The sequence below is a fragment of the Diceros bicornis genome, chromosome 26 (genome assembly GCF_020826845.1).
Source record: "Diceros bicornis minor isolate mBicDic1 chromosome 26, mDicBic1.mat.cur, whole genome shotgun sequence".
In the NCBI taxonomy this organism is placed as follows: domain Eukaryota; kingdom Metazoa; phylum Chordata; class Mammalia; order Perissodactyla; family Rhinocerotidae; genus Diceros; species Diceros bicornis.
The window spans coordinates 31,270,666-31,283,948 of record NC_080765.1 but is presented as its reverse complement, the minus strand read 5'-3'; positions in this window follow the sequence as shown (position 1 = coordinate 31,283,948).

Genomic DNA, 13,283 nt, shown 5'->3' with positions numbered 1-13,283 from the left:
GTTTTGATTTTTCGAGTTAACCTGTTCTTGATTCCAGGTGCAAATACCCTGAGAACAAAGCTTAGCTTGAAGCATCATGTATACTGATTACAATCCAAAATGTTCTCCCACGCTGTTCTGGAAACTCCTAATGCATATTATCATAAAATAGCATTTTGTGGGTTAATGTTTTTAATTGAATTAAAATGTACACACTCACAATGAGTGTGGGTGGGAGGCGGAGATTAATCAAATCATTCACAACTAGGAACATAATTACAGATTTTTCATTTCAAGTATAGCGTAGTATACCATAAGACCAACTTTCTGACAGATACCAACCATAAACCCTGGACAAAATATAAAAAACAATGCCAAAATGTACTAGAGAGCAACCAAAAGCAGTCAGAAAACAGAGAGAGGAGATTGGAGGAAATGAATGGCAGTAGGCGAGTTTCCTATTTTTATGGGGAAAATTCCAGAAAAAGAACAAGAAGAGGAGATTCCCCGATTCTGTGTATACATTTTGCCCAAATTTCTGGCTGATCCCTGAACTACACAGAATCCTTTCAGTCTCAGGCTAAAAGAACTGAACAGAGTTTTCAGTTGCTCGACACTGCAGGGGGGACAGAGTCCAGAGTTTGAGTACTGCCAAGTTAACTGCCTGCTAAAACAAAGAAACAAACAAAACAATCACTCTTCAGAAAAATAAAACAAAGTCCAGAATCTCTACAACATATTATAGGCAGTGTTCAGCATAAAATCCAAAATTACGAGACAAGCAAAGAAATAGGAAAACATGACCCATTCTCAAGAGAAAAAGGGCATCAGTAGAGAAAACTGATAACCCTGTTGTTGGAATTAGTAGACAAGGATTTTAATAATTATACTATAGCTATAATAGCTATGCTCAAGGATTAAAGTAAAATATACTCATAATGAATAAAAAATTTAACAAAGAAATAGAAATTATTTTTTAAAATTGAAAATCGTTAACTGAAAAATACATTACTTTAAATTAAAAATTCACTGAATGGCCTTTAACACAGAATGGAGATCACTGAAAACAGTCAGTGAACTAAAGTTAGATCAAAAGAAATGATTGAGAGAAGAATATTGAAAAAGAATGAACAGAGCCTCAGTGAACTGTGGAAATATATATATATTTCCACATACATCTTTTAATATATATAATATATTATATATAGCATATATAATACATATTATATTATATGTAAATTAATATAATTAGATGTACACACACACACACACACACACACACACACAGCTCCACCTTGGCTGAATGCCTTTTTTATTGGGGTTTCCCTATCCAAACTCTGACCTGAAATCCAAGTTCCTCTAAAAAGCAGACAAGTTTTTTTCAACTTCTGAGCTCCCTGAACTGGAATTTTACTGCTGAAAACTTAATATAACACAGTGGGTTAATAGGAATTCCAAATGCTGGAACATCCCAGGTCTCGCCTGCAAGAGCACATCTAGCCTTTGGTGACAACCCAGTTGTTCGAGTAAATATCAGACTGAGCCAGAGAAGCTTACCCTGGAGTGAGAAGGAAGGAAGGCAGGAACCAACATCAGTGGTAACCTAGAACAGTTTCCTCAACTTTGGCATTATTGACATTTTGGACTTGGTAATTCTTTGTGGGGGGGGTGCTGTCTTGTGCATTGTAGGATGTTTAGCAGCATCCCTGTCCTCCATCTACTAAACTCCAGTAGCAGCTCCCCAGTCGTGACAATTAAGAATGTCTCCAGACATTGCCAATGTCCCCTAGAGGGCAAAATCACCCCTGGTTTAGTCCACTAACCTAGAGTCTAGGTACAGACACTTCTTCCCTTCAGCACCTGCAATTCCTTCCCGTAGCTACAGCTGAATCCAGGCTGCCCTCTTCCCAGCACTTGCAGATGCAGCTTCAAGTCATGCCTCAACTAGGAGACACTAGCACAGCTGGCCTGTGCCTGTCCTCAGAAGTCTCGGCCGGCCCACAGGGCCCCTCCCCCGAGCTCAGAGACACCAGCCCAGCTGAGCAGTGCCCCTCCTTGGAGTTCTGAGTTCACACCTCCGCCCACCAATGGGCTTCCTCCTCTGATTTTCTAAGTTTTCTCCCTTGTTTCTTCAGCTATAGGAGTGGTAGCTGCTTCTTGCAACTGCTACCTTCATGATGCCTTAGAGTTCCTTTTAATCTCTCAGTCACTTAGTTAATGATTTTGTAACTAAACAATTTTTTATGTTAAAATAACTGATTTCTGGGCTGGCCTGGTGGCATAATGGTTAAGTTTACACTCTCCACTTCAGCGGCCTGGGATTCACAAGTTCGGATCCCTGGCGCAGACCTGTGTACTGTTCATCAAGCCATGCTGTGGCAGTGTCCCATATAAAGTAGAAGATTGGCACAGATGTTGGCTCACGGCCAATCTTCCTCAAGCAAAAAGAGGAAATTTGGCGATGGATGTTAGCTCAGGGCCAATCTTCCTCACCAAGAAAAATAATAATAATAATAACTGACTCCTGACTGGACTGACTGATGCAGTGTTCTTTTTCCCTCCCCCTCCCTTCTCTTCTTTTCCCTTCCCTTCTTTTCTTCTTCTCCACCTGCTAAACTTCTACTCCCTTTTAGAGACCTGACAAATACCATCCTTTTCTGGAGCTTTCTTGGACTCTGCTAGGCAGAGCCAGCCACCCTCCTCTGGTCCCCTGGCACTTGGTACAGTGCTTCTCACCTGTGGTAGAGCCCTGTGTGTATATCTCTGTCTCTCCTACTAGACTGTAAACTCCTGAAGGTAGGAACCACATAACATCATTTCTGCATTCCTGGCAGAGTGCTGTGCACATATTCAGGCTTGGTAAATGTCTGTCAAATGAAGGAATGAAGGAAGGAATGAATGAATGAAGAACTGCATGCCACAGGACTTCTGTTTCAAGCCCAGTCTGGTGCTGTGTTTTCCCCCTCCTAACCTTCTGCCTAGATTGTAGTCTCAGTGAACATTGGGATGGACTCTCTTGCTTTCCTTCCAATGCTGGCCCATTGCTTTGCAATGACACCATTACAGCACCCTCACTGTGTTGAGTTTCTGTTAGCTGGGTCTCTTGCTCAGTAAATATGAAGCTCCTTGTGTATGATAGCGTTTGTTGGGCATAAAGGCGATTCTTACTAAATATTTTATTGAATGAATTGCTGAAGGGATCTAGGGGAGATTTCAGGGAAAGCCCGTGAAGGATGGGGATGGTGTTTATAAGTGGAGCCTTCATCCCTGGTAGTGGTGATGGAGCGGGAATGGTGTGGGGAAATGCAGAGAAATTGTTTAAGGAATCATTGACTGTTCTGGTCTGGTAGAATGCAGGGCACATGGAGAGGAAATCTGGGAGACAAGGCTGCACAGCTGAGTAAGATACAGATTTGGGGTACTGAGAACCAGGTTAAGAAATGTGTGTAGTATTTTGGGGGAAAGACCAGGGGTCCTGGTGTAAGGGACTGGCATCTCCAGACCTCCATTTTTGGGAAAAGCCCACAGAGTGCTAGAGGAGAGACTAGTGGAGGGGGCCATTCAGGCAAAGCTGTGTGCTGTAAAACCCAACAAGAGGGTTAACACAGAGAGCAAGGCTCCCACAACTCTGACAGTTCTATTTTGTAGGAAGTGAATTCTCTTTGTGGAGGAAGATGAATGAACACTCCATGCTATAGACAATGGAGACTAAAAGGAGGTGAGAAAGGGAAAGAATCAGAATGTAATAATTATCCCAGGTGAATGGTTCAGCTTCAGGGTTTTTTTTTTTTTTTTTGGTCTAATTATCACAGAGTTTTTCAGAATCTGATGTATTTTGTAAGATATGAAAGATAAAAAAAAAGTGTCTATCTTGGCTTTAAAGCAGATGCGTGTGGCTGGGCAACAGCAGTGTGTGGAATTCAGCTGGGTTCTGCTGCAGCAGGGAATATGAGTTCATTTTAATTCTTAAAGAAAACAACGTCAGTTTGGGTGTGACCTGCACATCATCATCTGTTAAATGCAGTTAATGATAACAGCTTTCCTTTATATTCCGGGGCTTTTTGGAAAATTAAATAAGATGAAGGGTGTAGAAGTACTTTGTAAATCATTAAGTGCCTACAAACTCCATCCATTCATCCAGCAAACATGTATTGAGCCTGTCCGATCTGACAGGAATGGTGACAGGTCCGTAGGGGTGCAGGCATGAATAAGACCTGGTCTCTGTCCTTCACATGTCTACATGAACCGATGAGCTTTGACAAAGACATTCGCCATGCCACAGTAGAAGGTTAACATACTTTACAAGGGATTGTTACTAATACTACATTCAGTAAGGTGGGCTTTGTTGCTAACGGGTGGCAAGTTGACATGTTCAGTTTTGCTAGAAGAGTACTCAGAGGCAATAATGCCATGTGGTTAGAAGGAATTGGGCTTTGGAGACAAAGGATGAGCTGCAAGCTTATCCTCTGCCACTTGATGGCAAGTCACTTGTTTCCTCACCTGTGTCACTGACATAACTCCTTCTATCTAACTCGGAAGGTTAGCGAGATCACTGTATCGGCCACCTTAGAATCTCTTGTTCTCATCCGTTTATTCATAAAACTTGCAACTGCAGGTGCTTCCTACCTGCTGACCAGAGAGACACAGAGAATAAATAAGGAGACAAATAGGCAAGGTAGTTTTAGTTGGTGAGAAGTGCTATGAAGAAGATGAAAGAGCTGACGTAATGGGGAGTGACGGGGCGGGGGCTGCTACTATCGTAGGGTGATCAGGCAAGAACTGTTTGTGGAAGGGACATTTGAGCCCAGACCTAGATGACAAGAAGCAGCAGCCGGGTGAAGAAGTGGGGGAGGAGCACGCCAAGCAGTGGAGCACCTGGCACCCTGAGACAGGAGAAGGTCCGTTTGATGATCGGAGGAAGGTTAGTGGTCTAGTGTCAAGCAGAAGGGAGAAAGAGGCAGCACAAGGAGTCAGAGAGGCAGGTAGAGACCAAATCACACAGGACCTTGAAGGCCACGGAGAAGAGTTCGGAATTTATTTTAAGAGAGCAGAAGCCGTTGGCAGGTGGAAGCAGGGGAATAGCATCAGTTGATACATGTTTTGAGAGGATCAGCCTGGCTGCCGCATGGGGAATACTCTGTGGAGGTGAGAGAGTGGGAAAGGAGAGCAGGTAGGAGACGGACAGTCGTCCTGGTGACAGGCAGTTGCCAGCTGGGCTAAGGGGTGTGTGGCTAGTGATGGCGATGGGGGTTGCAGATGGTAGGTTCACCCTAGAATCAGGAGTCCAACCTGTGCTGGTGAGGCCATTTCATTGATATGATGACTCCGTAACACTTTCCCTGGCTTCTTGAACTTTGAACTCTGCTTGTCGTTGGGAGCAACAGTAGTGGTGGCTTGCTTTCTTCAGCACTTTAGACTTGGCTTTTCTGTCTCTGGCTCCACTGGTTCTTAGTGAAAGATCACGGGCTTTGGAGTGAGACAGACCTGGATTGGGATCCTTGCCCCAACACTTACTAGACGGCTGACTGGGTAGCTTTTTAATTTGATATCTGCAATCTTCAGTTTCTTCAGCAGCAAGAAGAACTTAATAATAATGCTTGCTTCTTTCGGGCTTATGCTGAAGCATCAAATGAGATAATATTTGTGAAACTATCCAGCATACGGTAGGTTCTCAATGAAAACTACTTGGCTTTCACTCTGAATTATCTCCTTCAACCCTCTGCCTTCCTAGACTGGGATGGGAGGCCAGATGTTTCTGCTGAAACTCCAGCACATGCCTGGTGGCCAAGACAAATTTCAACCTCAGGAGAACAACAAATTCCCACTTGACAAGCAAGGTCCCTGCTAGCCCTTAAGGCGCCCTGGTGAGAATTTTTAAAAAGTGACTCTCTGGGAGGGTGCACTTCTGCTGGGCGTGACCTGTGCAACCTTGGGCGACAGCCTCAATGAGGAGAACTGTGGGCAGATCAAAAAAAGAAGAAAACTGCCAATGTGATTATTAATTGTGAATGTCAAGTCCCTTCTGGATCATTACCGGTGGGTTTGGGCAAAAATAAAGGAAACCAGATAGTAAGCCTGACAGAAACACCCCTTTCCATAAGTCAGTGTGGGCGGACAAGGAATGAGCCCCTTTCTGTGCCTCTCAGTGACCCTGCATGACATCCCAGTGGCCCACTCAACAGTCTGCAAGGAGATAGGAGTGGTGATGGAATTTTGTTGTAAGTCGTCAGAAACAAAAATTCTGCCAGAAGTATATGCTTCTCTTTACTTCACTCCAGATATTTTCTATCCATAAAAATAGAAGAAAAATGCAATCCCTCTGATTCTTACCTGCTTAACTTTCTCCATACCAATCACCACCACACATCCTAATCCATATTTTGCTTTTTTATCTTAATTATTGTCTGCTTCTCCCTTCCCCTTCCCACAACAACTAGAATGTGAATTCCACGAGGGAGGGGACTTTCGTTTTAAAGCTGTACCCTCCCTGGGTAGGACAATATCAGCACTAGTAATCACTTACTGGCTATTTGTTGAGTAAATGAATGCAAGGCTTTGAGAGCCACCTGGTAGAGAGACCAGCTGTTATCCACACGCAACTGAGCTCTTCTTGTTTTTCTTTTGCATGCTTCTTGGTTTGGTGTGCTGGGAATCTTGGGGGATGGTGGCGGTAAGAACTAGGCCACACCCTTGCCCTGACGACTGAGCCGCACTTATCAGGTCTGGCTCTGCCCAAGCAGCTCAGTCTCACTGGTGCCATCCCAGAAGGAAATGCAGAACTTGGAAATCAGCTAGTCTGATGCAAACAAGAAGCCCTATAGCAACAGGGAACTCACTACCCCCTAAGGCTACCTGCCTTCATGCCATGTACCCTCCCTATTCCTAGATAGGTCCTGGAGCCACATAGAACCAGCTTGCTGTCCAGGCTCTTCTTTATTTTTTCCCCAAAAGCCCCAGTAGATAGTTGTACGTCATAGCTGCACATCCTTCTAGTTGCTGTATGTGGGATGCTGCCTCAGAATGGCTGGAGAAGCGGTGCGTCGGTGCGCGCCCAGGATCCCAACCCAGGCCACCAGCAGCGGAGCGCGTGCACTTAACTGCTAAGCCACGGGGCCGGCCCGTGTCCAGGCTCTCCTGAACCCTTCTAGGCTCCTTGAGAAGGGAATGCCCCTGGGCCTCTGCCCTCCTGAGTGACCATGCCCAGGCAGGAGGACCAGCCCCTGAACACCAGCACAGCATCTGGCTTCTAGGGTAATGTTGGCTGAAATGCTGACCCACGTGCACAAGGCAGGACCACGGTGATGGAGGTGCCTGGGGCTTTTCCTGTTCCACCCACACTGCTGGGGAGATGAAGAAAGGATCTGAGAGAGAGTGAGTTCTCTCTTGTAGGGGGAGGCCAGAGGGAACTGCAATGGGGTGCAAATCACAGCACGATCTGAGTGAAGAGGGAGAAAACCAACTAAACTTCTACCATTTGGCTCCCTCCAAATCTCCCCCCAGATACCATTGGAAGGATTCACAAAAAATGGGCATCATTTACCTCTGGGTAAGAAAACTGTGATGGCCGGGGGTGGGGGTGGTTTTTATTGGATACCTTTTAACAGCTTTCAGAATATCTTTCAGGTATTACCTGAACATTAAATGATAACATTAAAATGATAGAAGAAAACAACAAAGGTTCTTTCAGGATGGTGCTGCCACCTCTGTAGGGCCCTTTCTGCAGGACAGGTTTCAGATATCACATTCTCTCATCTTCTGCGGGGCTTGCTGGGGTGTCTGGACCTCCCAAACCATTGCAGGATGGGCTCTTTATCCAGCTCACAGCCCCAGGGATGTGTTTGTCTTATCCCAGCACTTTCTTCTTTTTAGAGCACCCAGACCCTGGAAGGACCAAAAAAACTCATGACTCCATCAAAACACTGGATCTTCGTTTCCATCAATACCCTGCTCTTCTGACCAAATGCTCTTTCTCTGCTCACTCGTCCCCCTCTCTCTGCCTCTGTGGGAAGACTGGCTCTCTTGGTGGACTGAGGGTTTAGTTAAAGGTTTAGTTAAGGGGCCGGCCCCATGGCTTGGCTCCACTACTGGCGGCCCAGGTTCGGACCTGGGCGCGCACGGACCCACCGCTTGTCCGGCCATGCTGAGGCCCTGTCCCACATACAGCAACTAGAAGGATGTGCAGCTATGACGTACAACTATCTACTGGGGCTTTGGGGAGAAAAAGGGAAAAAAAGGAGGAGGATTGGCAATAGATGTTAGCTCGGGGCTGATCTTCCTCACCAAAAAAAAAAAAAGAAAAAAACCTTTAGTTAAAATTAAATAAGAGGTTACCTCTGATCAGAGTTCATGCAGCTGGGCTGCTGAGCCCAGCCTGACTGTACCCTTGCTTGCTGAGGCAGCACTCATTCTCTGGGCCCCCGTCTCTGCCCCTCACACCTGCACCTCTCAAACATTAATCCCTGCCCGGTGGTTTACCTGAACCCTGTGAGATGCTTCCTCAGGCATGATCTCCATGGATCTCTACTGCATCCTTGTGGTGATGTTGGATCCCTCCCATTCTTCAGATGAGGAGACCGAGGCTGAGAGTGGACAGGGCATTCCTCTAACAGAACTAGAACTCAAACTCACAACCTTTTTCTGTGAAAAAATGTTGTTGGAACTTTGATAGGGATTGCATTGAATCTATAGATGGCTTTAGGAAGTATGGACATCTTAACTATGTTAATTCTTCCAATCCAAGAGCACGGAATATCTTTCCATTTCTTTGTGTCTTCTTCAATTTCTTTCAGAAATGTTTTATAGCTTTCAGTGTACAGATCTTTCACCTCTTTGGTTAAGTTTATTCCTAGGTATTTTATTCTTTTTGTTGCAATTGTAAATGGGATGGTACTCTTAATTTCTCTTTCTGCTACTTCGTTGTTAGTGGACAGAAATGCAACTGATTTTTGTATGTTGATTTTGTATCCTGCAACTTTACCATATTCGTTTATTACTTCTAAAAGTTTTCTGGTGGATTCTTTAGGGTTTTCTATATATAAAATCATGTCATCTGCAAATAGTGACAGTTTCACTTCTTCCTTTCCAATTTGGATCCCTTTTATTTCTTTCTCTTGCCTGATTGCTCTGGCTAGGACTTCCAATACTATGTTAAATAGGAGTGGTGACAGTGGGCATCCTTGTCTGGTTCCTGTTCTTAGAGGGATAGCTTTCAGTTTTTCACCATTGAGGATGATATTAGCTGTGGGTTTCTCATATATGGTCTTTATTATGTTGAGGTACTTTCCTTCTATACCCATTTTATTCAGAGTTTTTATCATAAATGGATGCTGTATCTTGTCAAATGCTTTCTCTGCATCTATTGAGATGATCATGTGATTTTTGTTCTTCATTTTATTAATGTGGTGTATTACGTTGATTGATTTGCGAATGTTAAACCATCCCTGCATACCTGGAATAAATCCCACTTGATCATGGTGTATAATCTTTTTAATGTATTGTTGTATGCGATTTGCTAGTATTTTGTTGAGGATTTTCACATCGATGTTCATCGGTGATATTGGCCTGTAATTTTCTTTTTTTGTGTTGTCCTTGTCTGGTTTTGGTATCAGGGTAATGTCAGCTTCGTAGAATGAGTTAGGGAGCTTCCCACCCCCCTCAATTTTTTGGAAGAGTTTGAGAAGGATAGGTATTAAGTCTTCTTTGAACGTTTGGTAGAATTCACCAGGGAAGCCGTCTGGTCCTGGACTTTTATTTTTGGGGAGGTTTTTGATTACTGTTTCGATCTCCTTACTGGTGATTGGTTTATTCAAATTCTCTACTTCTTCTTGATCCAGTTTTGGAAGGTTGTATGATTCTAAGTAGACCCTTACCTTACACCATGCACAAAAATTAACTCCAAATGGATTAAAGACTTGAATGTAAGACCTGAAACTATGAAACTTCTAGAAGAAAACATAGGCAGTACGCTCTTCCACATCGGTCTTAGCAACATCTTTTCAAACACCACATCTGACCGGGCAAGAGAAACAATAGAAAAAATAAACAAATGGGACTACATCAAACTAAAAAGCTTCTGCACAGCAAAGGAAACCATCAACAAAACGAAAAGACAACCTAACAATTGGGAGAAGATATTTGCCAACCATACATCTGATAAGGGCTTAATCTCCAAAATATATAAAGAACTCACGCATCTCAACAAAAAAAAAACTACCAACCCAATTAAAAAATGGGCAAAAGACCTGAACAGACATTTCTCCAAAGAAGATATACAGATGGCCAACAGACACATGAAAAGATGTTCAAAATCACTAACTATCAGGGAAATGCAAATCAAAACTACAATGAGATATCACCTCACGCCCGTCAGAATGGCTATAATTAACAAGACAGGAAACAATATGTGTTGGAGAGGATGTGGAGAAAAGGGAACTCTCATACACTGCTGGTGGGAGTGCAAACTGGTGCAGCCACCATGGAAAACAGTATGGAGATTCCTCAAAAAATCAAGGATAGAACTACCATATGATCCAGCTATTCCACTGTTGGGTATTTATCCAAAGAACTTGAAAACACCAATTTGCAAAGGTACATGCACCCCTGTGTTCATTGCAGCATTATTCACAATAGCCAAGACTTGGAAGCAACCTAAGTGCCCATCAAGGGACAAATGGATAAAGAAGATGTGGTATATATACACAATGGAATACTACTCAGCCATAAGAAAAGATGAAATCCAGGCATTTGTGACAACATGGATGGACATTGAGGGTATAATGCAAAGTGAAATAAGTCAGAGGGAGAAGGTCAAATACCGTATGATTTCCTTCATTAAGTAGTAGATAATAACAACAATAAACAAACACATAGAGACAGAGATTGGATTGGTGGTTACCAGAGGGGAAGGGGGGAGGGAGGAGGGTGAAAGGGATAATTTGGTACATGTGTGTGGTGATGGGTTGTAATTAGTATTTTGGTGGTGAACATGATGTAGTCCATGCAAAAATAGAAGTACAATGATGTACACCTGAAATTTTTACAATGTTATAAACCAATAAAAAAAAAAGAGTAAAAAAAAAATCTATGAATTCCAGTAAAAAAAAAAAAACTCACAACCTTCAACTCTAAAAGTCGGCTACATTCCCCACTCATCCTTGGCTACTTCCTTTTAGGAAAGATGACACTACTTGCACTTCCTTTTGAGTTTTCCTTTTGGTCCCATTCGTTCTCTTCTCCTCTGTAATCCTGGCCCATTCTTACTCGAATGTTTCTTACACTTCAGTCATTCATGCCTCACCTGCATTGTCTTTTTTGCTATAACCATGCACTATTAGCTCTAGTCTTATTTACTCAATATTTTCCTTTACATTGATTCTCTTCGAAAATTAAATAAAAAAACAAAAAACATACCAATCCAAATGAAACTCTGTACCACTACTATCATTAAGAAATTAATTTTACTTGCCACAATGGAAGAAGCTAAAAATGAATACAATGAAAGCACACATTGTTATTGTTATTAAATCCCATTGGGATATAGTCACCTGCCAAATATTTGAGACTAGTCTGTTCTCTTTCTGTTAAAAAGGAGAATTAAGGTTTTATCAGTTATTTATTGCTATGATAATGTTGCCTAACAAACAGTCATCAAGTCTCTATGATTTACAGCAACACACAGTTATTTCTCACAAGCCTGCAGGTGGTCTGGGAGGCTCAGCTTCAGCTGTGGGTTTGGGTTATGTCTGCCCCATGAGGCTTTCATTTCTGAGACCAGTGGCTCTCCAGGGCCTGCTCTTCTCATGGCAGATGACAGATGCACCAAAAACCAAGGCCAACCATGTAAGCACACTCGAAACTTCTGCGTGCCTCAAGCCTGCTAGTATTCCATTGGCCAAGGCAAGCCACACCACCAAGCTCAACCTCATGGAACAGAGAACTGTGTTCCTCCCTTGAGTAGGGATGGAGAGGGATGAGCAGAGAGTGAATATTTGCTAAGTCACAAATAAACTCCACCACAAAGTAGTGGAGACACAGAAGGAGCAAACTGATACTATCTAATTGACTTAATTGAAGAGAACTGGAAAAGGACTGGCTTAATCCAATCATAATTCATGTGGTAGTGGTAAGCTCACTCTGATTCCACACAAAATCTGGGTTCTTTTAGCGAGGAAGAGGTGGTGTGGAGATGGTGGTGGGGAATGGCCATTGGGCAGGTGTATTTGTCTCCTAAGGCTGCTGTAACACAATACTGCACACCAGTGGCTTAAACAACAGAAATTTATTTTCTCGCAGTTCTGGAGGCTGGAAGTCCAAGATCAAGGTGCTGGCAGGGTTGGTTTCCCTCTTGGCTTGCAAATGGCCATCCTCTTGCTGCCTCTTACTATGATTGCCCCTCTGTGCACACACCTCTGCTGTCTCTCTGTGTGTTCTAATCTCTTCTTATAAGGACACCATCAGATTGGATTAGGGCCCACCCTAATGGCCTCATTTTAACTTAATCACCTCTTTAAAGGCCCTATCTTCAAATACAGTCACATTGTGAGGTGCTAGGAGTTAGGGATACAACATATGAAATTTGGGGGACACAATTTAGTCCATGACAGTAGGAGACAAGCAATGTTTGCCACACTTGTTCAAGTCCCTCCCTCCTCCAAAAGTTGCTTCCTTGATTTCGTATCTTTCCTTTTGTTCCTTCCCCTTTCAATTAATGTTTATTAAAAAGAGTAGACTACATTAGCTATTTCCATCTCTTTCCATCCCTCACTGGATGGAGTGATAACACACAGCCCTCAGTTTTCTACTCTTAATTACTCTATCGATTTTTTGGAAACAAGTTCTCTAAGGTTCTTGCTGCCAAATGCAATGGATCCTTTTCAGTTCCGACTCTTGGCCATTCTTGGCAATGATAATCAACTTTTGAATTGCTCTCTTTCATCTTTCTGTTATCATACCCTGCCTTTTCTGAGTCTTCTTTCTCAACATTGTCCATGGAATTCTCTTCCTCTTCCTTCTCTTTAAATATTATTGTTCTCCAAGAACTCATCCTCAGCCAACAATTCCTCTCATTCCACACACACTCTGCCCATCTCTCTCTCTTTTTCTCTTGATAGTTTCCTAAACCACATTTAAAAGCTTGACCTCTCCCCTGAGTTCAAACTTAAATGCCCAGCTGATTGCTAAATATATGCTAATCTTGATATTCCACAGATAACATAGATAAATTAACATGACCACAACTTAATTCAATATTCTTGCCTCCAAATTTGTTCCTCTCAGAAAGTTTTATAACCACCTACCCCAGTTTA